Genomic DNA, 25730 nt, shown 5'->3' on the forward strand with positions numbered 1-25730 from the left:
TGTTATAGCATATATGAATAGTTCATCCATTTTTTATTGCTCAGTAGTATTCCATTATATGGATATACCACAATTTGTTTATCCATTCACCCACTTATGAACATTTGGGTCATTTCTAGTTTGACACTATTACAAATGAGGCTGATATGAATATTTGTGTAAAAATTATTGTGTGAACATATACTTTAATTTCTCTTGGGTAAATACCTAGAAATAGAATGGACTGGTTATACACTACGTGTATGCTTAAATTTTAAGAAAGTGCCAAACTGTTTTTCAAAGTGGTTGTACCATTTTTCACTCCTATCTCCACATCCTTCCTCCACATCCTTCCCAACACTTGGTGTGAACAGTTTTCTAAATTTAAGACATTCTAATTGGGGTATAGCAGTATCTCACTGTGGTTTTTAATTTGCATTTCCTTAATGGCTAATGATTTTGAGCATCTTTTCATATGCTTATTTGCCATCTGTGGATCTTCGGTGGAGAAGTGTCTTCTTTTATCCATTTCTATGACAGATTGTCAGATTTTTTTAAAGACTGTGTATTTATGTGAGAGAGAGAACACAAGTGGGAGGGGGAGAGGGAGAAGCAGACTCCCTGCTGAGTAGGGAGCCCAACATGGGACTGGATTCCAAGTCCCCAAGATCATGACCAGAGCCAAAGGCAGATGCTTAACCAACTGAGCCATCCAGGCACTCCTCACATTGTCAGATTTTTTTAAAAAAAACTTTAATGGTTTTGAGAGTATTTATATATCCTAGACCCAAGTCCCTAGCAATTGTAGTGCCTATCTCATTTCTTTCTTATCTCTCAGGGATATCTCCCTCTCCCTCTGCCTGCCGCTCTCCCTGCTTGTGCAGTCTCTCTCTCTCTAGGTCTCTCTGTCAAATAAATGAATTAACTCTTAAAAAAAAAGTGATAGTATGAAAAATAAAACTACAAATGAACTCATTAAAATGCAAGTAAACCACCAGCCCAACTAATTTTTTTTAAGATTTTATTTATTTATTCATGAGAGAGAGAGAGGGAGAGGCAGAGGCAGAGGGAGAAGCAGGCTCCCTGCGGAACAAGGAGCCCAACGTGGGACTCGATCCCAGGGCCCCAGGATTATGACCTGAGCCAAAGGCAGATGCTTAACCAACTGAGCCACCCAGGCACCCCAGCCCAACTACTTTTTAAAAGGCACAGAAAGTACATAAATTAAGAAGACCCAAATGAGAAAGAAGATATTGCACTCATAAATATATATAAGGAAATGATGTAGCCAAAATATTACTTAATAGTTATCATTGGGGGATGGGATTACAGGTAACTTTTATTTATCTCTTTCTCTGTGGGGTGAGTGTGTATTTTACATTTTCTGCAAAGAACATATGCTACTTTGTAATAGAAGCAGTATTTGGGAAAAAATTATGCAATGAAATTTAGAAAACTTAAAGTAAGAAGGAAAGAAAGAAAGAAATGTATCCAGTTGATTGACAAGAGGAAAAATTGGAGTGGCCAATAAAGGGCTGAAGAGATGTTCAACCTCACTAGTAATCAGAAGAGCACAAAATAAAACAATGTAAGACCATTTTACATCTTTGGGTTTGCATAAGTTAGTAAATCTGATAATGCCATGTGTTGGCAAGGATGTGAAACCCAAGAATTCTCATATTCTGCTAGCAATAGCATAAACTGGTAATGATATACCTTGATTCTCTAGGAAACAGGCTCTGAGACAGAAATCTGTATAGGGTTATTGGGGAGTGTGCTTGGGAACAACTCTTGTAAAGAGGGAGAAAAGTAGCATTCAGCAGAAAAAGAAGTTGAACCGCTATACAATTGCAAAAGAGGCCCAGCTAAAACCACTGGGGATTTTGGGAGCTAGAATGGCCCTAAGGCAAGGGGGCCAGGACTTTGTATCTTTGTGTGGACCAGTTATTAGATATGCGCTATCCCTGAAGAGGGGACATAATCCTGGGTGAGGTGGCCCCTTTCAGTCAAGGATAATTTCTAGAGAGAGACTCAACTATGAGCCCTTAGCATGAAACAGTAGCTGAGGCCATGAGCACCCTGGTCCTCCTGGGGTTCTGGGTAGAACCCCACAGCATCCACAATAGGTACTGTTACCCTAGATAATAGCCTCCCAGATATGTCCATACCCTAATCCTTGGAACCTGTGAATATATTGCTTTATGTGGTAAAAGGGAATTTGCAGATGTGATTAATTTAAGGATTTTGAGATGGGGAGATTATACCAGATTATCTGAACGAGCCCTATGTAATCATGAGGGTCCTTATAAGAAGAGGCCAGAGACCATCATTACCTTGATCCCAAAACCAGACAAAGACCCCATCAAAAAGGAGAATTACAGACCAATATCCCTGGTGAACATGGATGCCAAAATTCTCACCAAAATACTAGCCAATAGGATCCAACAGTACACATTAAAAGGATTATTCACCACGACCAAGTGGGATTTATTCCTGGGCTGCAAGTTTGGTTCAACATCTGCAAATCAATCAACGTGATACAATACATTAATAAAAGAAAGAACAAGAACCATATGATCCTCTCAACAGATACAGAAAAAGCATTTGACAAAGTACAGCATCCTTTCCTGATCAAAACTCTTCAGAGTGTAGGGATAGAGGGTACATACCTCAATATCATAAAAGCCATCTATGAAAAACCCACAGCGAATATCATTCTCAATGGGGGAAAACTGAGAGCTTTCCCCCTAAGGTCAGGAACACGGCAGGGATGTCCACTATCACCACTGCTATTCAACATAGTACTAGAAGTCCCAGCCACAGCAATCAGACAACAAAAAGAAATAAAAGGCATCCGAATTGGCAAAGAAGAAGTCAAACCCTCACTCTTTGCAGATGATGTGATACTTTATGTGGAAAACCCAAAAGACTCCACCCCAAAACTGCTAGAACTCATACAGGAATTCAGTAGAGTGGGAGGATATAAAATCAGTGCACAGAAATCAGTGGCATTCCTATACACCAACAACAAGACAGAAGAAAGAGAAATTAAGGAGTCGATCCCATTTACAATTGCACCCAAAACCATAAGATACCCAGGAATAAATCTAACCAAAGAGGCAAAGAATCTGTACTCAGAAAACTATAAAATACTCATGAAAGAAATTGAGGAAGACACAAAGAAATGGAAAAACTTTCCATGCTCATGGATTGGAAGAAAAAATATTGTGAAGATGTCAATGCTACCTAGAGCAATCTACACATTTAATGCAATCCCTATCAAAATACCATCCACTTTTTTCAAAGAAATGGAACAAATAACCCTAATATTTGTATGGAACCAGAAAAGACCCCGAATAGCCAGAGGAATGTTGAAAAAGAAAAGCAAAGCTGGTGGCATCACAATTCCGGACTTCAAGCTCTATTACAAAGCTGTCATCATCAAGACAGTATGATACTGGCACAAAAACAGACACATAGATCAATGGAACAGAATAGAGAGCCCAGAAATGGACCCTCAACTCTATGGTCAACTCATCTTCGACAAAGCAGGAAAGAATGTCCAATGGAAAAAAGACAGTCCCTTCAACAAATGGTGTTGGGAAAATTGGACAGCCACATGCAGAAGAATGAAGCTGGACCATTTCCTTACACCACACACAAAAATAGACTCAAAATGGTTGAAAGACCTAAATGTGAGACAGGAGTCCATCAAAATCCTAAAGGAGAACACAGGCAGCAACCTCTTCAACCTCATCCACAGCAACTTCTTCCTAGAAACATCACCAAAGGCAAGGGAAACAAGGGCAAAAATGAACTATTGGGACTTCATCAAGATAAAAAGCTTTTGCACAGCAAAAGAAACAGTCAACAAAAACAAAAGACAACTGACAGAATGAGAGAAGATATTTGCAAATGACATATCAGATAAAGGGCTAGTATCCAAAAATCTATAAAGAACTTATCAAACTCAACACCCAAAGAACAAAGAATCCAATCAAGAAATGGGCAGAAGACATAAACAGACATTTTTCCAAAGAAGACATCCAAATGGCCAACAGACACATGAAAAAGTGCTCAACATTGCTCGGCATTGGTATCTCAATGAGATACCACCTCACACCAGTCAGAAAGGCTAAAATTAACAAGTCAGGAAACGACAGATGTTGGCGGGGATGCAGAGAAACCGGAACCCCCCTGCACTGTTGGTGGGAATGCAAGCTGGTGCAGCCACTCTGGAAAACAGTATGGAGGTTCCTCAAAAAGTTGAAAATAGAGCTACCGTACGACCCAGCAATTACACTACTGAGTATTTACCCCAAAGATACAAATGTAGGGATCTGAAGGGGTACGTGCACCCCGATGTTTATAGCAGCAATGTCCACAATAGCAAAACTATGGAAAGAGCCAAGATGTCCATCAACAGATGAATGGATAAAGAAGATGTGGTATGTATGTATGTGTGTATATATATATATATATATATATATATACACGATGGAATATTATGGAATATTATGCAGCCATCAAAAAGAATGAACTCTTGCCATTCGCAATGATGTGGATAGAACTAGAGGGTATTATGCTGAGCAAAATAAGTCAGAGAAAGACATGTATCGTATGATCTCACTGATATGAGGAATTCTTAATCTCAGGAAACAAACTGAGGGTTGCTGGAGTGGTGGGGGTGGGAGAGTTGGGGTGGCTGGATGATAGACATTGGGGAGGGTATGTGCTATGGTGAGCACTGTGAATTGTGTAAGACTGTTGAATCACAGACCTGTACCTCTGAAACAAATAATACATTATATGTTTAAAAAAAGAAGAAGAAGAAGATAGTAGGAAGGGAAAAATGAAGGGGGGAAATCAGAGGGGGAGACGAACCACGAGAGACTATGGACTCTGAGAATCAAACTGAGGGTTCTAGAGGGAAGGGGAGTGGGAGGATGAGTTAGCCTGGTGATGGGTATTAAAGAGGGCACGTATTGAATGGAACACTGGGTGTTATACGCAAACAATGAATCATGGAACACTACATCAAAAACTAATGATGTAATGTATGGTGATAAGCATAACATAAAAAAAAAAAAGAGAGAGGCCAAAGAATCAGGGTGAGTAGTAAGATATGTGACAATGGAAGCAAGAGGCTGCAGAGGTATAAGGAAGGAGCCACAAGCTGAGGAACGCAGGCAGCCTCTAAAAGCTGAAAAAGGGGGTGCCTGGGTGGCTCAGTCGTTAAGCGTCTGCCTTCGGCTCAGATCATGATCCCAGGGTCCTGGGATCAAGCCCTGCATCGGGCTCCCTGCTCCACAGGAAGCCTGCTTCTCCCTCTCCCACTCCCCCTGCTTGTATTCCCTCTTTCGCTCTCTCTCTCTCTCTGTCAAATAAACAAATAAAATCTTTAAAAATAAAATAAAATTAAATTAAATTAAAAAAATAAAATAAAATAAAATAAATAAATAAATAAATAAATAAATAAATAAATAAATAAAAGCTGAAAAAAGCAGGGAAACATATTCTCCCCTGAAGCCTCCAGAAGGAACACAGCCCTGCCAACACCTTGACTACAGATCTCTGTCTTCCAATACTGTAAGAGAATAAATTTGAGTTTTAACCTACTGAGTTTGTAGTAATTTGTTAGAGTGGCAATGGGAAAATAATACAATTACCATCACTCAGACACTAATCCAGCATATGGATTAGTGTCTAATCCATAGAATATATGCATATTCTATGATTAGGAATTCTTTTTTCCCTTCTCCATTTCTCTCTCCTGCTCCATCCTTCAAAATGCTACCAAAAGTATATTTCTTAAATACATTTTTTTTAAAGATTTTATTTATTTATTTGAGCGAGAGAATGAGAGAGAGCACACGAGAGGGGGAAGGGTCAGAGGGAGAAGCAGACTCCCTGCCGAGCAGGGAGCCCGACACGGGACTCGATCCCGGGACTCCAGGATCATGACCTGAGCCGAAGGCAGTTGCTTAACCAACTGAGCCACCCAGGCGCCCTAAAATACATTTCATCCCTTTCTGCAAACACCTTCTGTGCTTCCCCACCTCCTGTACCACACCTGCCCTGGCATTCGATTCTCTGTCATTGTCTGCAACCAAATCCTTTTAGGCACTCTGTTCTCCAGCTATATCCTGCTAGCACTCATTCCTGAATAGCACACTTTCAGGACTTCAAGTCACACTGGGGCTTCAACACTACCTGAGAGGAACAGAAGGAGGAGAATACAGGGATAGGATTGGTGAAACCAAAGCAGCTGCTATCTGGTGAGGATGGCACACCAGGCATGTTTGTCAATTATCCTTGTCTGACACTGAGGCACTTCTGGATGAGGGTGTGGCCATGTACCAGGATTCAGTCAAGCACATTAGTGTGCAGGGCCTCCATCTAGTCCCAACTGAGACCTTGTGCTCAAAGCAGGAGCCTGGCTATGACATAGGAGATGCTTTTCATTCCCTGGAGCCCATGAGCTAGCACTACATCCAAGGCTTGCCTCTCTACTACCTCTCTGATCTCATCTTCTACCCTTATACCTTCTACAATTACACCTTTCCCACCTTGCTGGCTTTCATGCACTGCCTTAAATATGCCATGTTTATTCCTGCCTCAGGACCTTGGTGCTTGCCATGTCCTCTGCCAGGAATGCTATTCCTCTATATAATTTTAAATCATGGTAAAATACACATAATATAAAAGTCACCATTTTAACAGCTTTAAAGTGTACAAATCAGGAGCATTTGGTACATTCACAATGTTGTGCAACCATCACCACTATAGAATTCCAGAGAATTTCCTCACTGTAAAAAGAAATCCTATTCCCACTAAGCAGCCATTCCCTATTTCTCTTCTCCACAGATCCTGGCAACCATAAATGCATTCTGTCTCTATGGATTTTATTTCATATAAATGTGATCATATGATACAGGGCCTTTTGTAAATGGCTTTGTTCACTTAGCAAAATGTTTTCAGAGTTCATCCATGTTGTAACATGTATTAATATTTCATTCCTTTTGATGGCTGAATTGTATTCCATTGTATAGATATATCACATTTTGTTTATTCATTCATCAGTTGATGAATAGTTGGGTTGCCTCTATCTTTTGACAATCATGAATAGTACTGCTATGAACATTCAAGTGCAAGTTTCTGAATGAACACCTATTTTCAGTTCTTTTGGGTATATACCCAGGAGTGGAATTACTGGGTCACGTGGCAATTCTATTTTTAACTTATTGAAGAACTTGTGAACTCTTTTTCATAGCAGCTGCACCATTTTACATTCCACCAGTAATGTATAAGGTTTCCACTTTACCCGTATTCTTGGCCAACACTTGTTATTTTCCCAACACTTGCTATTTTCCTATTGTTTTTTGTTGTTTCTTTTTTTTTTTTTTAAGATTTTATTTATTTATTTGAGAGAGAGAAAGAGCACAAGAGGGGGGAGCGGGAGAGGGAGAAGCAGACTCCCTGCCGAGCAGCGAGCCCGATGCGGGACTCGATCCCGGGACTCCAGGATCATGACCTGAGCCGAAGGCAGTCGCTTAACCAACTGAGCCACCCAGGCGCCCTGTTGTTCCTTTTTTTAAATTATTGTTATAGCCATCCCACCATGTGTGAAGTGGTATCACATTGTGATTTTAATTTGCATTTCCCTAATGACTAATGACATTAAGCATCTTTTCATGTGCTCGTTGGCCATTTGCATATCTTCTTTGGAAAAATGCCCATTCTGGAGTGTTTCTCAAAGCCTTCAAGCAATTTGATTCTCAGCAGATGCTCAGAGTGTCCTACAAATTTAACTCAATTCTGACACTATCTACCTGAATATAGCATCAGATCTTACAGGTTAAAGGCTCAGTTGCACAAGACTGCTCCCCCATCAGATACCAACTGCAAGTCCAGAGGTTCCCACGACCTCCACCTCCAGTTCAGTCATTTGTTAGAACGGCTCGCAGAGCTCAGGGAACATTAATTTAGGTTTATCAGCTTATTGTAAGGGTATTATAAAGGATAAAGATCAACAGCCAGACGAAGAGGTTCGTAGAGCAAAGTCCTGTGGGGTTCTGTGCACAGGAGCTTTTGTCCCTGTGGAGGTGGCATGTGCCACCCTCCAGCATGTGGATCCTTCCACTAACCCGGAAGCTCATCAAATCATATGTTCAAGAGTTTTTATAGAGCTTTATCTGCAGATCCTCCCCACTCCACTCTCCCATGCCCCCACGCTGTCCCTTCCCCGAGGTTGGTAGATGGAGCTGAAAGTTCCACTTGATCTTTCTGGTGAGCAGTCCCAACCTGAGGCTATCTAGGCGCTACACCCTAATTACTTCATTAGCATAAACTCCAGTGTGTTTTAAAAGGATGCCATATGAATAACAAAAGACACTCCTATTAGGAAATTCCCAGGGTTTTAGATGCTTTGAACCTGGAACCCAGGACAAACTCCAAATATATTTCTTATTATATCACTATTTATGCACTTTGCCCATTTTTAAATTGCGTTGTTTGTCTATTTTTTGTTAAGTTGTAAGTGTTCTTTATGTATTCTGGATACTAGATCTTTATCAGATATATGATTTGCAAATATTTTCCTCCCTTTCTATGGGTTTTTTCACTCTCTTGACAGTGTCCTTTGAGGTACAAAAGTTTTAATTTTGATGAAATCTACTTTATGTATTTTTTGTTGTTGTTGTTTGTGCCTTTGGTGTCATATCTAGAATCCATTGCCAGACTGAGGTCATGAAAATTTGCCCCTATGTTTTCTCCTAATAGTTTTATAGGCTTATCTCTTATATTTAGGTCTTCGGTACGTTTTGAGTTAGGTTTTTTTTTTTTTTAAGATTTTATTTATTTATTTGAGAGAGAGAGAACGAGAGAGAGAGCAGGAGAGGGAGGAGGAGAGGGAGGAGGGTCAGAGGGAGGAGAAGCAGACTCCCCGCCGAGCAGGGATCCTGATGCGGGACTCGATCCCTGGACTCCAGGATCATGACCTGAGCCGAAGGCAGACGCTTAACCATCTGAGCCACCCAGGCGCCCTTGAGTTAGTTTTTGAATATGGTGTGAGTTAAGGGTTCAACTTTTGTATGTGGATATCTAGTTTTCTCAGCACCATTTGTTGAAGATGATGCCGGCAGGCTGGGTCCAAGGACAGAGTGGGAGCAGAGGGTGTCTTGCAGGACTGGCCAAGAGAGTCCTTGGCTTCACGCAAGATGGAAATAAAATGTGAGCCAGCAGAAGGTGAAAGCAGAGTTTATTGAAGATATAGAGAGAGCAGATAATATACAGAGCATCCAGGAGACTAGAAAGGAAAGGAGCAGGAGTCTTGTCTTTGTTCAGGGTCTGGGTTTTTTTTATTGAGAATGGTGGTCTGATATGGTGATCTGGTGTACACATCCACTCAGGGATCCAGGAACTGGTTAGAACAAAGACAGGGCCCAGGAGCCAGGAGGCCTTGGCATCAAGTTGGCTAGCTCTGGTGGTCTGGAATATGCGTATGATTTCTTCATCTAGTCATTCTCACCGTCCTTCCTTAGATGTTATCTATTCTAGGGAAATCATTAATTCCTTGTCCCCTACAAGGAGGACATATGCTATTTGCATTAAAAAGGCATGTGTAGAGTGCAGTGGGATACAGGTCCTAGCAAGAATAGAAGCAGGAAAAGGAGCAAAAAGATTTTTATGGAGTCCTTCAATTTCCCTGTCTCAAAGAGACTATTCTTTTCCCCATTGTGAATTGTCTTGTCACCTTTGTTGAAAATCAATTGACCATAGATGTATGGGTTTTGTCTGAAACTCTATGATTAGAATAGTAGCTTCTAAAGTGGGTGTATGCACACCTGAAAGTCATTGGGTTACAGGAAGAAATGATTAAAACTGTATTTTTATTTAATATGTAATATATAACTTATATAATATGTAATTTGATTAAATATATATCCATAGGGGCGCCTGGGTGGCTCAGTTGGTTAAGCAACTGCCTTCAGCTCAGGTCATGATCCTGGAGTCCCGGGATCGAGTCCCGCGTCGGGCTCCCTGCTCAGTGGGGAGTCTGCTTCTCCCTCTGACCCTCCCCCCTCTCAGGCTATCTTTCTCTCTCTCACTCTCTCTCTCAAATAATAATTAAAAAAATAAAATCTTTAAAATTCTGTAGTGAAAAAAAAATTCTGGGGCGCCTGGGTGACTCAGTCGTTAAGCGTCTGCCTTCTGCTCAGGTCATGATCCCAGGATCCTGGGATCGAGCCCCGCGTCGGGCTCCCTGTTTGGCAGGAAGCCTGCTTCTCTCACCCCCGCTCCCCTGCTTATGTTCCCTCTCTCGCTGTGTCTCTCTGTCAAATAAATGAATAAAATCTTAAAAAAAAAAAAATTCTGTAGCGGCTCTCCGTTACCAGGAAGCTAAATACAAACCCTCTAGTAAAGCATTCAAGGTCTTGTGTGATCTAACAGCACCCTAGTCCTGCTGTCCACTAAACTGTCTTTCCAGTCCTAGTACCAAGTCTTCCATCCACTCCTGTCCCCCCTCCACTTGGATTCCATTCCCAGCTCCAAATAGCAAATCACTGATATTAGTTTCTTCTGAGTATACAGAAAACTTAAACATTTATACAAGTAAACAATATGTACTTTGTTTCCCTTTCTTACACAAAAGATAGCATAGTAGACTCACGGTTCTATCCATCCTTTTACTTATGTTACTGTCTTTGGTCTGGGATATGTTTCTATAGCATCTCCATCACTAAGTCAAGCAGTCTTTGACACCCATTGCAAATACCTCTCCCTGAAGCTTTCCCAAATCTCACAAGTAGCGATGAAAGATTATGTTCTTGGGAAATTAAACAGGCACTTTAGAATTAAACTGTAATTGTTTACTATGTCGGAAAGTGTCTTGGTTCTTATTTGACATAGCAAAAGACAGACTCTATATATTAGGGAAAAATCATTTGGAATAGCTGTTATTTGATAGTTTTGACTTAAAAATGGCATTTCAGGGGTGCCTGGGTGGCTCAGTCAGTTAAGTGTCCAACTCTTGATTTCCACTCAGGTCATGATCTCAGGGTCATAGGACTGAACCCCATGTTGGGCTCCACACTCAGGGTGGAGTCTGCTCCAGATTCTCTCTCTCCCTCTCTCTCTGTTCCCTCCCCCACTTGCTCACTTGCTAGCACTCTCTCTCTCAAATAAATAAATAAATAAATAAAATCTTAAAAATGTCATTTCATATGGGTAATATAATAGATTTGAATTTAAATAAAACTTTCCCCTACCTCTTTGGTTTCCTATAAGATTCTTTCTTTAATAACCGACAAGCACAGCATTTAGTGACCTATATTCTTTTATTCCAATACTTCCCATCATTATATTAACCTTGTATGAATCTAAAGCTTTCTAGGTTTATAACTATCTTCTATTTCCATATTATACATGGCTCTTAATCAACAGTAGTGACCCTTCCTTTACTATCTCCACCATCATTATCATTAGCACAATCTGTACATATTCTTACCTACTTTACAACCTACAGCTTTGATAGCAAAGCATGAAATCACTCAGACATTGCACCTGGTGTTGCTTCCAACAACATTTTTCCTGCTCTGCTCACTAGTTCTAAATGAGGCTATAACAACAGTAGTTGGTGCATGTCAAAGATCGTGTTCTCTAATTAATCAATCACCTCATAACTAATTCAGATTAGAAAAACTTGTGCTGAAGTTCTCCTCTTGCAGATGGACTCTCCATCCCCAGCAGGGAGCATGCCCTCAAACATCTCTGGGCCCACAGCCAAAGAATTCAGTGACCAAACAGAAGAAAAGAAGACCAGCCCAGTTAGAAAATGTTCGGACAAAGATTCTGATTGTTCTAGCTGAGGTGATATGCCTATCTCTGAACCAGTCATTGTGCCAGAGAGATGGAATAATATTATTGCCCAAGCACCAGGTTATTAACAGAAGAAAGTGGGAAGGCAAAGGTATCCCAAAAAGATAAAAACACTAAATACTACTCCATGTTGAATTAGAAGATTCCCCTACCTGCCCCTTTATCCTCTGGGTTTGGTTTTGCCCCTTCTGTTATATAAATACTTAAGTAAGTTTAATCTCTCTTTCATCAGAAAACCTTCAAATATGTTAACATTGCATGTGTTCTCCTTGTTTCTTCCCTTCTGCAGCCAGTGACTCCACTGCTGGTTTCTGCCTGGGTATCTAGCCATTCCTTCTTCCCCCTCTGAACTTTCTTCCCTGGACCTTGCCCTACCCCAAAATGTTGGCCTTTTTCTTCACTATGCACATTCTCTCTGAGTTAATTAGCATTGCCCACTGCTCTATCATTAGCACACCAGCATTTCCTATGCTTTCGGACTCTTTCTGACTCTCTTCTAACAGGATTTACCCAAGTTTCATTTAAAATCTTGCGACAACCACCCTTAGGAATTTTTTTTTAATTTTATTTTATTATGTTATGTTAGTCACCATACAATACATCATTAGTTTTTGACGTAGTGATCCACGATTCACTGTTTTCATTTAACAACCAACCCTTAGGAATTTTATAAATTATTTCATCATTTGTGTAAGTTAGGATAGTATTTGCCTACATGTAAAAGAGAGCTAGTATCTTAGGCCATCCAGGTTGCTATAACAAAAAATATCACAGACAGGGTGTCTTAAACAACAAACATTTCTTTTTCACAGTTCTGGAAGCTGAGGAGTCCAAGATTAAGGCAGGGACAGACTTCCCTGAAGCCCCTTTGTTCTTTTGTAAAAAATATATTGATAAAAGCAATTTTACAAGGTCAACAGCAAAAATACATTATTGATTTCTTTGCCTTTCCTTGAGTAGGATTTTCCTTTTTTCTATTTCTTCTATTTTTATCCATTGTTTAATGTTTCAAGCTCCCCAACCCTGGAGAAATCCATCTGCCTAGCCCTGATTACTGTGAGCTGCCTACTCTAATCCCAGTAGAAAGCAACTCCATTTGCATTGTATGTGGCTGTTCACAGATAAAAAATGACATACTAATAATGCATGAATCTTCTCTTATGGAGCTTGTCTTAAAATCATAGTATGTGCGCTAACAGTGGGAGTTGTAAATTGGTACTATTTCTTTCTTTCTTTTTTTTTTTTTTTTGTACTGTCGATGTTATGGCCATTTTTTAAAATTATGTTATGTTAATCACCATACATTACATCATTAGTTTTGATGTAGTGTTCCATGATTCATTGTTTGCGTATAACACCCAGTGCTCCATTCGATACATACCCTCTTTAATACTCATGGTTCATCTCCCCCTCTGATTCCCCCCCTTCATTTTTCCCTTCCTACTATCTTCTTCTTCTTTTTTTTTTTTAACATATAATGTATTATTTGTTTCAGAGGTACGGGTCTGTGATTCAACAGTCTTACACAATTCACAGTGCTCACCATAGCACATACCCTCCCCAATGTCTATCACCCAGACACCCCATCCCTCCCACCCCCCACCATTCCAGCAACCCTCAGTTTGTTTCCTGAGATTAAGAATTCCTCGTATCAGTGAGATCATGTATTGACTTATTTCGCTCAGCATAATACCCTCCAGTTCTATCCACGTCATTGCGAATAGCAAGAGTTCATTCCTTTGGATGGCTGCGTAATATTCCATTGTACATATATACCACATCTTCTTTATCCATTCATCTGTCGATGGACATCTTGGCTCTTTCCGTAGTTTGGCTATTGTAGACATTGCTGCTATAAACATCAGGGTGCATGTACCCCTTCAGATCCCTAATTTGTATCTTTGGGGTAAATACTCAGTAGTGTAATTGCTGGGTCGTACGGTAGCTCTATTTTCAACTTTTTGAGGAACCTCCATACAGTTTTCCAGAGTGGCTGCACCAGCTTGCATTCCCACCAACAGTGTAGGAGGGTTCCGGTTTCTCTGCATCCCCGCCAACATCTGTCGTTTCCTGACTTGTTAATTTTAGCCATTCTGACTGGTGTGGGGTGGTATCTCATTGAGGTTTTGATTTGGATTTCCCTGATGCCGAGCAATGCTGAGCACTTTTTCATGTGTCTGTTAGCCATCTGTATGTCTTCTTTGGGAAAATGTCTATTCCTGTCTTCTGCCCGTTTTTTTTTTTTTTTTTTTAAGATTTTATTTATTTATTTGAGAGAGAGAGAATGAGAGACAGAGAGCACGAGAGGGAAGAGGGCAGAGGGAGAAGCAGACCCCCTGCGGAGCAGGGAGCCCGATGTGGGACTCGATTCCTGGACTCCAGGATCATGACCTGAGCCAAAGGCAGTCGCTTAACCAACTGAGCCACCCAGGCGCCCTCTTCTGCCCATTTTTTAACTGGATTATTTGTTTTTTGGGTGTTGAGTTTAATAAGTTCTTTATAGATTTTGTATACTAACCTTTTATTAGATATGTCATTGAAGCAAATATCTTCTCCCATTCTGTAGGTTGCTTTTTAGTTTTGTTGATTGTTTCATTCACCATGCAGAAGCTTTTTATCTTGATGAAGTCCCTATAGTTCATTTTTGCTTTTGTTTCCCTTGCCTCAGGAGATGTATCTAGTAAGAAGTTGCTATGGCAGATGTCAAAGAGGTTACTGCCTGTGTTCTTCTCTAGAATTTTGATGGTTTCCTGTCTCACATTTAGGTCTTTAATCCATTTTGAATTTATTTTTGTGTATGGTATAAGAAAGTGGTCCAGTTTCATTCTTCTGTATGTTGCTGTCCAGTTTTCCCACACCATTTGTTAAAGAGACTGTCTTTTTTCCATTGGATATTCTTTCATGCTTTGTCAAAGATTAGTTGACCATGTAGTTGTGGGTCTGTTTCTGAGTTCTCTACTCTGTTCCATTGATCTATGTTTCTGTGTTTGTGCTAGTACCATACTGTCTTGATCACCACAGCTTTGTAATATAGCTTGAAGTCCAGAATTTTGATGCCTCCAGCTTTGCTTTTCTTTTTCAAGATTGCTTCAGCTATTCAGGGTCTTTTCCGCTTCCATACAAATTTTAGGATTGTTTGTTCTAGCTCTGTTAAAAATGCTGGTGGTGTTTTGATAGGAATTGCATTAAATGTGTAGGTTGCTTGTAGTATAGACATTTTAACAATATTTGTTCTTCTAATCCATGAGTGTGGGAGATTTTTTCATTTCTTTGTGTCCTCTTCAATTTATTTCATAAGTGTTCTATAGTTTTAGAGTACAGATATTTTACCTCTTTGGTTAGGTTTATTTCTAGGTATCTTATGATGGTTTTTGGTGCAGTTGTAAATGGGATCAATTCCTTGGTTTCTTTCTGTTGCTTCATTATTGGTATATAGAAATGCAACAGATACCTGTACATTCATTTTTTTATCCTGTGCCATTACTGAATTTGTGCATCAGTTCTAGCAATTTTTTTGTGAAGTCTTTCAGGTTTTCTACATAGAGTATCATGTCATCCACAAGTAGTGAAAGTTTTACTTCTTCCTTGCCACTTTATGATGTTGAGGTATGTTCTCTCTAATCCTACATTGTTAAGGGTTTTATTTTTAAAGATTTTATTTATTTATTTGAGAGTGAGTGAGAGAAAGAGAGAGCATGATCTGGGAGAGGGGCAGAGGGAGAGGGAGAAGCAGATTCCTGTTGAGCAGGGAGACCAATGTGGGGCTCAATCCCAGGACCCCAGAATCATGACCTGAGCTGAAGGCAGACATTTAACCAACTGAGCCTCCCAAGTGCCCCTAAGGGTTTTTGTTCAGAATGGATGCTGTACTTTGTCAAGTGCTTTTTCTGCATCTATTCAGAGGATCAGATGGTTCGTAACCTTTCTTTTATTAATGGGATGTAGAATGTGATTGATTTGCAAATATTGAACCACCCTTGTAACTCAGGAATAAATCTCACTTGATTGTGGTGAATGATTTTTTTAACGTACTGTTGGATTTGATTTGCTAGTATTTTGCTGAGAATTTTTGCATCCATGTTCATCAAGGATATTGGCCTGTAATTCTCTTTTTTAGTGGGGTCTTTGTCCAGTTTTGGAATCAAGGTAATGCTGGCCTTGTAGAATGGGTTTGGAAGTTTTCCTTCCATTTCTATTTTTTTGGGACAGTTTGAGAAGAATAGGTATTAATTCTTCTTTAAATGTTTGGTAGAATTCCCCTGTGAAACCATTTGGCCCTGGACTTTTGTATTTGTTGGGAGTTTTTTTATTACTGATTCAATTTCTTTGCTGGTTATCAGTCTATTCAACTTTTCTATTTCTTCCTGTTTCAGTTTTGGTAGTTTATATGTTTCTAGGAATTTATCCATTTCTTCCAGATTGTCCAATTTGTTGGCATATAATTTTTCATAAGATTGTCTTACAATTGTTTGTATTTCTGTGGTGTTACTTGTGATCTCTCCTCTCTCATTTGTTGTTTTATTTATTTGGGTCCTTTCTCTTTTCTTTTTGATAAGTCTGGTTAGGGGTTTATCAATTTTATTAATTTTTTCAAAGAACCAGCTCCTGGTTTCATTGATCGCTTCTACTGTGGGGTTTTTTTTTTTTTTTTTTTCAGTTTCTGTATCATTTCTTTCTGCTCTGATCTTTATTATTTCCCTTCTTCTGCTGGCTTTAGGCTTCATTCATTGTTCTTTTTTCTAGCTTATTTAGGTATAAGGTATAATGTAGTATTTGAGATCTTTCTTGCCTGTTGAGGTAGGCTTATATTGCTATATACCTCCCTCTTAGAACTGCCTTTGCTGCATCCCAAAGGTTTTGGATGGTCATGTTTTCATTTTCATTTGTTTCCATGTATTTTTTTATTTCTTCTTTAATTTCCTGGTTGACCCATTCATTCTTTAGTAGGATGTTCTTTAACCTCCATGTATTTGTGGTCTTTCCAAATTTTTTCTTGTGGTGGACTTCAAGTTTCATAGTGTTGTGGTCTGAAAATATGCATGGTTTGATCTCAATCTTTTTGCACTTGTTGAGGCCTGATTTGTGACCTAGTATGTGATCTATTCTGAAGAATGCCCCATGTGCACTCAAAAAGAATGTATATTCTGCTGCTTGAGGATGTTCTGAATATATCTATTAAGTCCATCTGGTCCAGTGTGTCATTCAAAGCCATTGTTTCCTTGTTGATTTTCTGCTTCAATGATCTGTCCATTGCTGTAAGTGGGGTGTTAAAAGTCCCCTACTATCATTGTATTATTATCAATGAGTTCTTTTATGTTTGTTATTAATTGTTTTATATATTTGGGTCCTCCCAAGTTGGGGTCATAAATAGTTACAATTGTTAGATCTTCTTGTAGGGTAGAACCCTTTATTATGATATAGTGTCCTTCTTCATCTCTTGTATAGTCTTTGGTTTAAAATCCAGTTTGTCTGATATAAGTATGGCTACTCCGGCTTTCTTTTGATGTCCATTTGCATGATAAACAGTTCTTCATCCCCTCACTTTCAATCTGCAGGTGTCTTTAGGTCTAAAATGAGTCTTCTTTTATGCAGCCTATAGATGGATCTTTTTTTTTTTTATCCATTCTGACACCCTATGTCTTTTGATTGGAGCATTTAGTCCATTTACATTCAGAGTAGTTATTGATAGATATGAATATAGTGCCATTTTGTTACTTGTTTTGTCACTGTTTCTAGGGATTTTCTCTATTCCTTTCCAGTCTTTGTCACTTTTGGTCTTTCTTTCCCAGTCAAAGAGTCCCCTTTAATATTGCCTGCAAGGCTGGTTTAGTAGTCATGAACTCCTTTAGTTTTTGTTTGTCTGGGAAACTCTTTATCTCTCCTTCTATTCTGAATGGTAGCCTTGCTGGATAGAGTATTCTTGGCTGTATATTTTTCTCATTCAGCACATTGAATATATCATGCCACTTTCTTCTGGCCTGCCAAGTTTCTGTGGATAGATCTGCTGCTAACCTTATTTGTCTTCCCTTGTAAGCTAGGGACTTCTTTTGTCGTGCTGCTTTTAGGATTTTTTCCTATATCTCTATATTTCGCCAATTTACCTACAATATGTCTGAGTGTTGGCCTGCTTTTGTTGATTTTGATGGACATACTCTGTGCCTCCTAGATTTGGATGTCTGTTTCCTTCACCAGATTAGGAAAGTTTTCAGCTATAATTTCCTCAGATAAACCTTCTGCCCCCTTTTCCCTCTTTTCTTCTTCTAGAACTCCTAAGACACAAATGTTATTATGCTTTATGGAGTCACTAAATTCCCTAAGTCTACATTCATGATCTAATATTTTTCTTCCACTCTTCTTTTCAGTTTCATTATTTTCCATAATTTTATCTTCTGTATCACTTATTCATTCCTCTGCTTCTTCCATCTTTGTGGTCATTACATCCAGTTGGTTTCAAATCTTGGTTATTGCATTTTTCATTTCAGCGTGCCTAGTTCTTAGGTCTTTTATCTCTGTGGTAAGAGACTCCCTGGTGTCTTCTGTGCTTTTCTCAAACCCAGCTAGTATCCTTCTGATTCTTGTTTTAAATTCTGGATCAGGCATCTTACATATTATATGTATAATATTACACATAATAAATATATATATAATATATATAATATTACATATTATGTCTGTTTCAGTTAGATCCCTGGCTGTGACCTTTTCTTGTTCTTTCTTTTGCGATGAATTCCTGTCTTGGCATTTTGTCTAGGTCTCTGTCTTCTGTGTATTAAGAAAGCCTTTTATGTTTCCAGCTCCTGAGAGTAATGGTTTTATGAAGAAGAGGTCATATACTGTCCAGGACCTGGCACTTCAGGAAGTGTCTCTGGTATATGCTGTATGCACTCTGCTGCTGTGTTTTGGCTGCTCTTTCCCTCAGGTCAGTCCTCTGCAGAGTTTCTACTTGACTGCAGTGGGAGTGTTTGGACCTTGGCCAGAATATGGTGAGTTTTAACTAGGTGTGCTCTGGTCTGCTTGTTAAAAGAGACCTGATGCTATTTCCACTGCAACTGAAGCATTGCAGGACTTTATGGTCAGCAGATGTCATGTGTGTAGGTGTTTGTGCTGGTCTTCTGGGGGAGGGGCCTCCTGCACTGGTTCTCAGGCACACTTGCCAGAGAAAAGCAGTACTAGCAGGGCACAGGGGGGCATGCTTGGTGTAAGCGGTTTAGGCCACCACTGTTGGCGCTGGCAAGATAGGACTCCTTGGGCTCTATCCTAGGCAGGCCAGCTGAGTTTTGAAACTCCAGACTAGGGACCTGGTATGGCAGGGACCCACGCTGGTTCTCTGGGGGAGGGTCTTGCCATGCTGGGACTGATGTAGGTTTGTCCAAGAAGGGCAGTTGCACCAAAGCACAGGCATGTGGAATTTGAAGTAAAGCACAGCAAAGAGCCAGTGTCTGGGTTAGCTGCCCTCAGCAGATGTCTCTGCACCTACACTTTGGGTCAGGGAGGGAAATGGCACCTACCAGCTCTTTTGTCCCTGGAGAGGCAATGCTACTTCTCCCAGATGTGCTCCAAGAAGAGGAAACTATCTCTTCCAGTGCGTCCCAGGGGATCATTGGATTGAGCCATTTGCCCTGGGGCTATTTGCCCTCCTTTTCCATAGGGGCACTGCAGTGCCCTCAGGGCTCCACACTGGCCACCAGGGACTTCTAAAACTCCAGTCTTTGAGCCCTGCTGCTTATGAAAACTCAACAAAATCAGCCCTTCTGGTTTTCCTAGTCAGTGGCTTTGGGGAAGTGTTTTTTTGTGTGATCCCCTGTGCACTCCTCTCCCTCTCTCTCTGTGTCCATCTGTTTCTCCCCCCGCTCCACCACCATGAGGAGCGCTCCCTCCCCTCCATAGCACCCACAATCCCATTTCTCCCCAAAACCATGTCTCTGCACCTCCTCCCTTCCATCTCCTACCTCCCTCTAGTTGTGCAGTTTGTTCTCGGATCGATTTCTTGGGTATTCAGAATGAGTATCTTGGATATTCAGAATGATCTGATGTATATCTAACTGTGTTCGAGGCATGAGGCAAGCCTAGGGTCCTCCTACGACTCCGTCATCTTAGCTCCTCCTCCTCTTTAACATTTCTTTTTTTTTTTTTTTTTTAAGATTTTATTTATTTATTTGCGAGAGAGAGAATGAGAGACAGAGAGCATGAGAGGGAGGAGGGTCAGAGGGAGAAGCAGACTCCCTGCCGAGCAGGGAGCCCGATGCGGGACTCGATCCCGGGACTCCAGGATCATGACCTGAGCCGAAGGCAGTCGCTTAACCAACTGAGCCACCCAGGCGCCCCTCCTCTTTAACATTTCTTAAAATGCAGATTGGCTCATGATAAATTCTTTCATCTGGTATGTCTGAAAAAGTCTTTATGATTTTTCCTTTTTCTTTCCCTTTTTTAGGTTTTTTTTAAATGAGATATAATTCACATACCATAAAATTCACTATGGCCTAAAATTCAGTGGTTTTTAGTATATTCACAAAGTCATATGTTGGCAAAGTACACAAAATTATTACCACTGTCTAACTCCAAAACATTTCATCACCACCACCCCCAAATCCATACCCATTAGTAGTCACTCCTCATTCTTCCTTCCTACCAGACCCTACTAAACACTAATCTATTTTCTGTCTCCATGTCCTTCATTTTTGAAAGATATTTTTCCTAGGTAAACAATTCTGACAGTTATTGCGTGTTTGTTTGTTTTTATAGTTCTTTAAAGATATTTTTCTGTTATTGTCTCATATTATTTTTTACAAGAAAATTGCTATTTTCCTTATATGTTTTCCCCTGTGATGTAGCTTTCCCCTCTGTCTGCTTTTCAGATTTTCTCTTTATCACTGTTTTTGAGCAACTTGATGATGGTGTCCTGATATAGTTTTCTTCATATTTCTTGTTTTGGAGGTCCACTGAGTATCTTGGATCTGTGGGCTTATATTTTTCATCAAATTTTTAAAAAAATTTTTTGGTCATTATTTCTTCAGATACTTTTGAGCTCCCCTAGTTCCCTTTCCACCTCATCTGAGGACTCTAATGACATATGTCTTAGGTGTGAAATTGTCCCACAGCTTAGTGATGCTCTTTCCTTCTTCAAATTTTAATTCCAGTATAGTTAATATACAGTGTTATTTTAGTTTCAGGTGTACGATATAGTGATTCAACAATTCTATATGTTACTCAGTGCTCATGGTGGTAAGAGTATTCTTAATCCCCTTCACCTATTTTACCCATCCTCCACCCGTCTCCCCCTTTGGTAACCATCAGGTTCTTCTCTATAGTTAAGAGTCTGTTTTTTGGTGCAAATATTATCTCCCACTCAATAGGTTGTCTTTTAGTTTTGTTTCCTTTGCTATGCAGAAGCTTTTTATTTTTATGTAATCCCAATACTTTATTTTTGCTTTGGTTTCCCTTGCCTCAAAACATATCTAGAAAAATGTTGCTATGGTCAATGTCAAAGAAAGAACACTGCCTATGCTGTCTTCTAGTATTTTTATGGTTTCAGGTCTCACATTTAGGTCCTCAATCCATTTTCAGTTTATTTTTGTGTATGATATAAGAAAGTGGTCCAGTTTCATTCTTTTGCATATAGCTGTCCAGTTTTCCCAACACCATTAGTTGAAGAGACATCTTTTCCCCATTGCTTTTTCTTGCCTCCTTCGTCAAAGATTAATTGACTAAACAATCATGGGTTTATTTCTGGGCTTTCTATTCTGTTCTGTTGGTCTATATGTCTATTTTTGTGCCAGTCCAAACTGTTATGATTAACTACAGCTTTGTAGTGTATCTTGAAATCTGGGATTTTGATACCTCCAGTTTTTTTTTTTTTTCAGTACTGCTTTGGCTATTCAGGGTCTTTTGTTATTCCATATAAATTTTAGTATTATTTGTTCTAGTTCTGTGAAAAATGTTATTGGTATTTTGATAAGGATTGCATTAAATCTGTAGATTGTTTTGGGTAGTATGGACATTTTAACAATATTTTTTCTTCCAATCCATGAGCATGCAATGTCTTTCCATTTGTTTACATCGTCTTCAATTTCTTTCATAAATGTTTTATACTCTGGAGCACCTGGGTGGCTCAGTCTTTAAGCATCTGCCTTCGGCTCAGGTCATGATTCCAGGGTCCTGGGATCGAGCCCTGCACTGGGCTCCCTGCTCCACGGGAAGCCTGCTTCTCCCTCTCCCACTCTCCCTGCTTATGTTCCCTCTCTCACTGTCTCTCTCTCTCTCAAATAAATAAATAAAATCTTTAAAAAATTAAATAGGGGCACCTGGGTGGCTCAGTCGTTAAGCGCCTGCCTTCGGCTCAGGTCATGATCCCAGGGTCCTGGGATCAAGCCCCGCATCGGGCTCCCAGCTCCGCGGGAAGCCTGCTTCTCCTTCCCCCACTCCCCCTTCTTGTGTTCCCTCTCTCGCTGTGTCTCTCTCTGTCAAATAAATAAAATCTTTAAAAAAATAAATAAATATAAATAAATAAAAAATTAAATAAATGTTTTATAGTCTCAGAGTACAGGTCTTTCATCTCCTTGGTTAAGTTTGTCCCTAGGTATTTTATTATTTTTGGTGCAATTGGAAATGGGATAGTTTTCTTAACTTCTCTTTCTGCTACTTCATTATTAATGTATAGAAATGCAACAGATTTCTGTATGTTGATTGTATCCTGCAACCTTGCTGAATTCATTTATCAGTTGTAGTAGTTTTTTGGTGGAGTCTTTAGAGTTTTCTGTATGTAGTGTTATATCATCTGCAAATAGTGAAAGTTTTACTCCTTCCTTACCAATTTGGATGCCTTTTATTTCTTTCTGTTGTCTGATTGCTGTGGCTAGGACTTCCAGTACTATGTTGAATAAAAGTGATAGGAATGGCCATTTTTGTCTTATTCGTGATCTTAGGGGGAAATCTCCCAGTTTTTCCCCATTGAGTGTGAAGTTAGCTGTGGGGTGTTCAATCTTTTTGAATTTGTTGAGACGTGTTTTGTGACCTAATATGTGATGTATTCTGGAGAATGTTCCATGTGCACTTGAAAAGTATGTGTATTCTGTTGTTTTAGGATAGTATGTTCTGAATGTATCTGTTAGATGCATCTGGTCCCATGTGTCATTCAAAGCAACTGTTTTCTTGTTTATTTCCTGTTTGGATGATCTATCCATCGATTTAAGTGGGTTATTAAAGTCCCCTACTATTATGGTATTACTATCAATTAGTTCTTTTATGTTTGTTGTTAGCTGCTCTATGTATTTTGATGCTCACATGTTGGATGCATAAATATTTACAATTGTTATATTTTTTGTTGGATTGTTCCCTTTATGATTTATAGTGTTCTTCTTTGTCTCTTCTTACAGACTTTGTTTTAAAGTTTATTTTGTCTGATAAAAGTATTGGTACCCTGGTTTACTTTTCACTTCCATTTGTATGATAAATGCTCTTCCATACATTCACTTTCAATCTGCATGTATCTTTAGGCCTGAAATGAATCTTCTGTAGGTAGCATATAGATGGGTCTTACTTTTTTATCCATTCTGTCTCTCCATGTCTTTTGATTGGAGAGTTCAGACCATTTACACTTAAAGTCATTATTGATAGGTATGTACTTATTGGCATTTTGTTGATTGTTTTGTGTTTTTTTCCTCCTAGTTTTTCTGTTTCTTTCTTCCCTTGCTAACTTTTCTCAGTTTGCTGGCTTTCTTTAGTGATATACTTGAATTCCTTTCTCTTCATTTTTTGCATCTCTATTACTGGTTTTTTATTTGTGGTTACCATTAAGTGTGTATGTAACATCTTCTGCATATAGCAGTCTATATTGAGTTGACTCCATTCTTTACTTCTCCCCCTGCACACATACACACGTTTTAGGTATATTATGTCTTATTTTACATCCTTTTATTTTGTCAATCCCTTGATTGATTTTTATAGATATACTTTTTTTATTGCTTTTGTGCTTCCTACTTTTCTTACTCCTACTTATGGTCTTTCCTTATGGGGTTTCCTGTGTATGTAACTGTTTTCTTTTCTCTTACTCTTTTACAATTCTCTCCTTATCACTACTTTTTTCTATTTTAATTGCTATTTGTCTTGGCATGGACCTCCTTGGGTTGATTTTGTTGTGTCTCTGTGTCTCTTGGATCTAGATTCTGTTTCCTTCCCTGGTCTTGGAACATTTTCAGCTATTGTTTTTTCAAATAAGTTTTCTGCCTCCTTTTCTTTCTCTTCCCCTTCTAGGATCCCTATAATGCAAATATTATGCTCCTTGGTGTCATTGAGTTCCCTAAGTCTCTTTTCATTCTCTATTATTATTTTTTTCTCTCTCCTATTCAGCTTAATTGCTTTCTATTACTCTGTCCTCCAGATTTTTGATCCATTCTTCTGCTTCCTCTAGTCTACTATTTCTTCCATCTAGTGTATTTTTAATTGCATCTATTGAGTTCTTCACCTCTGATTGTTTTTTTCTTATGTGTTTCCTTTGTTAGGTCTCACTGAGGTTCTCCACTCTCTTCTCAAGTCTGGTGAGTATCTTTATGACCATTACTTTAAATTTTCTATCTGGCATATTATTTATATCCATTTTGTTTAGGTTTCTATCTGGCATATTATTTATATCCATTTTGTTTAGGTTTCTTGCTGTGATTTTTTTCCTGTTCTTTCATTTGGGACATATTCCACTGTCTCCTCATTTTGTCTAACTCCCTGTGTCTGTTTCTATGTGTTAGGAAAGTTGGCTACATCTCCTGATCTTGAAAGTAGTGACTTTACAGAGAAGAGGTCCTCTAGTACCCTGCAGTGCAGTTTCCCCTGTTCATGAGAACCTGGTGCTTCAGGGGTGTCTCCTATGTGTGTTGCATGCACCCTACTGTTGTGGCTGAGCTGCTTTTGCCTTCAGTCATCTACAATGGCTCTCTTTGCCTGTTGTGGACAGGATTTGGTCCTTTGTTGTTAGTGGGCCAGTCTGGGGCTGCCTTATGTTTGAGTTGAGTCAGATCAAATGTTTGCCAGAGATGCAGTAGCATCAAATTCCAGGGCACTTTCCCTTGATAAGCTTTCTTCGTTGAGTGGGACCTGCAGTCAGACCAGATGTATGCTCCCAGCCCACTGCGGGGATCTCAGTCAGACTGGTGCTTTTGCTTATCTTTCCCTCTTTCCAGGATAGAAGTCACTTTGGAGTGGTTCTGGCCCTGTTGAGTCCGCTTGCACACTGCCAGGCATGTGGCATCATTTTGGATAGGCTCAGTCCATATAGGAGAGGGCAGGTCCACAGGAGAACATGGTGGGCATAGCCAGCAGTGCCAGCAAGGTTTGTGCTGGCCTGCCCAAAACTCCTGTCAAGATCACCAGGTTGGAGGTGGCAAATCCACAGAAGCACATGGGCAGAGCAAGTGGTGTTAGCAGTTAGGTGAAGAGTGTTGACCCTGGGCTTGTTCTTGCAAGTGTCCACTTGTCTAGGCTGGGGGTGGGGGGAGGGAATTGACGCTCCCAGCTCCTTTGTTCCTGAAGTGGTCTCCCAATAATTCCTGCTCCTCCAGCACACCACTGAGATTAGTAAACAAATCTTCCCCCCACTACCCCCCAATACATCCTGGGAGTTTTTTGAACTGCTGCCTACTGTATCTCCCCAGGGCTGTTTGTTGTGCTATCTCTTTAAGGGTGGGGACTCAGTTTCCTATCACCCTCCAGCTCTCTTAGAGCTCATTGTGCTGATTTTTAAAGTTCCAGGTGTTAGGGCCTGCTAATACTAAGAACTTGCAAAATTTGGCCCTTTGGTTTTCAAAGGCAAACCTTATGGGGGTTCATATTTCCCATGCCCAGGGTGCCTGGGGTGTCTATTTCTTCCCCCTCAACTTCCCAAC

The 25730-nt window shown here is 39.8% G+C and overlaps 1 long non-coding RNA gene across 2 annotated transcripts in view; it reads left to right on the top strand.

Annotated features, from left to right (window-relative positions):
- The window catches only part of LOC118007889, a 54940-nt gene that overhangs the window by 15906 nt on the left and 13304 nt on the right, over positions 1-25730 (top strand). For both annotated transcript variants that reach the window (XR_004678516.1, XR_004678517.1), the window contains exon 3: positions 24357-24392. This is a non-coding gene — a long non-coding RNA (uncharacterized LOC118007889). The remainder of the gene's footprint in view (positions 1-24356; positions 24393-25730) is intronic.

Source organism: Mirounga leonina, unplaced genomic scaffold, assembly GCF_011800145.1.
Source record: "Mirounga leonina isolate KUSES-001 unplaced genomic scaffold, KU_Mleo_1.0 Mir_125, whole genome shotgun sequence".
In the NCBI taxonomy this organism is placed as follows: Eukaryota; Metazoa; Chordata; class Mammalia; order Carnivora; family Phocidae; genus Mirounga; species Mirounga leonina.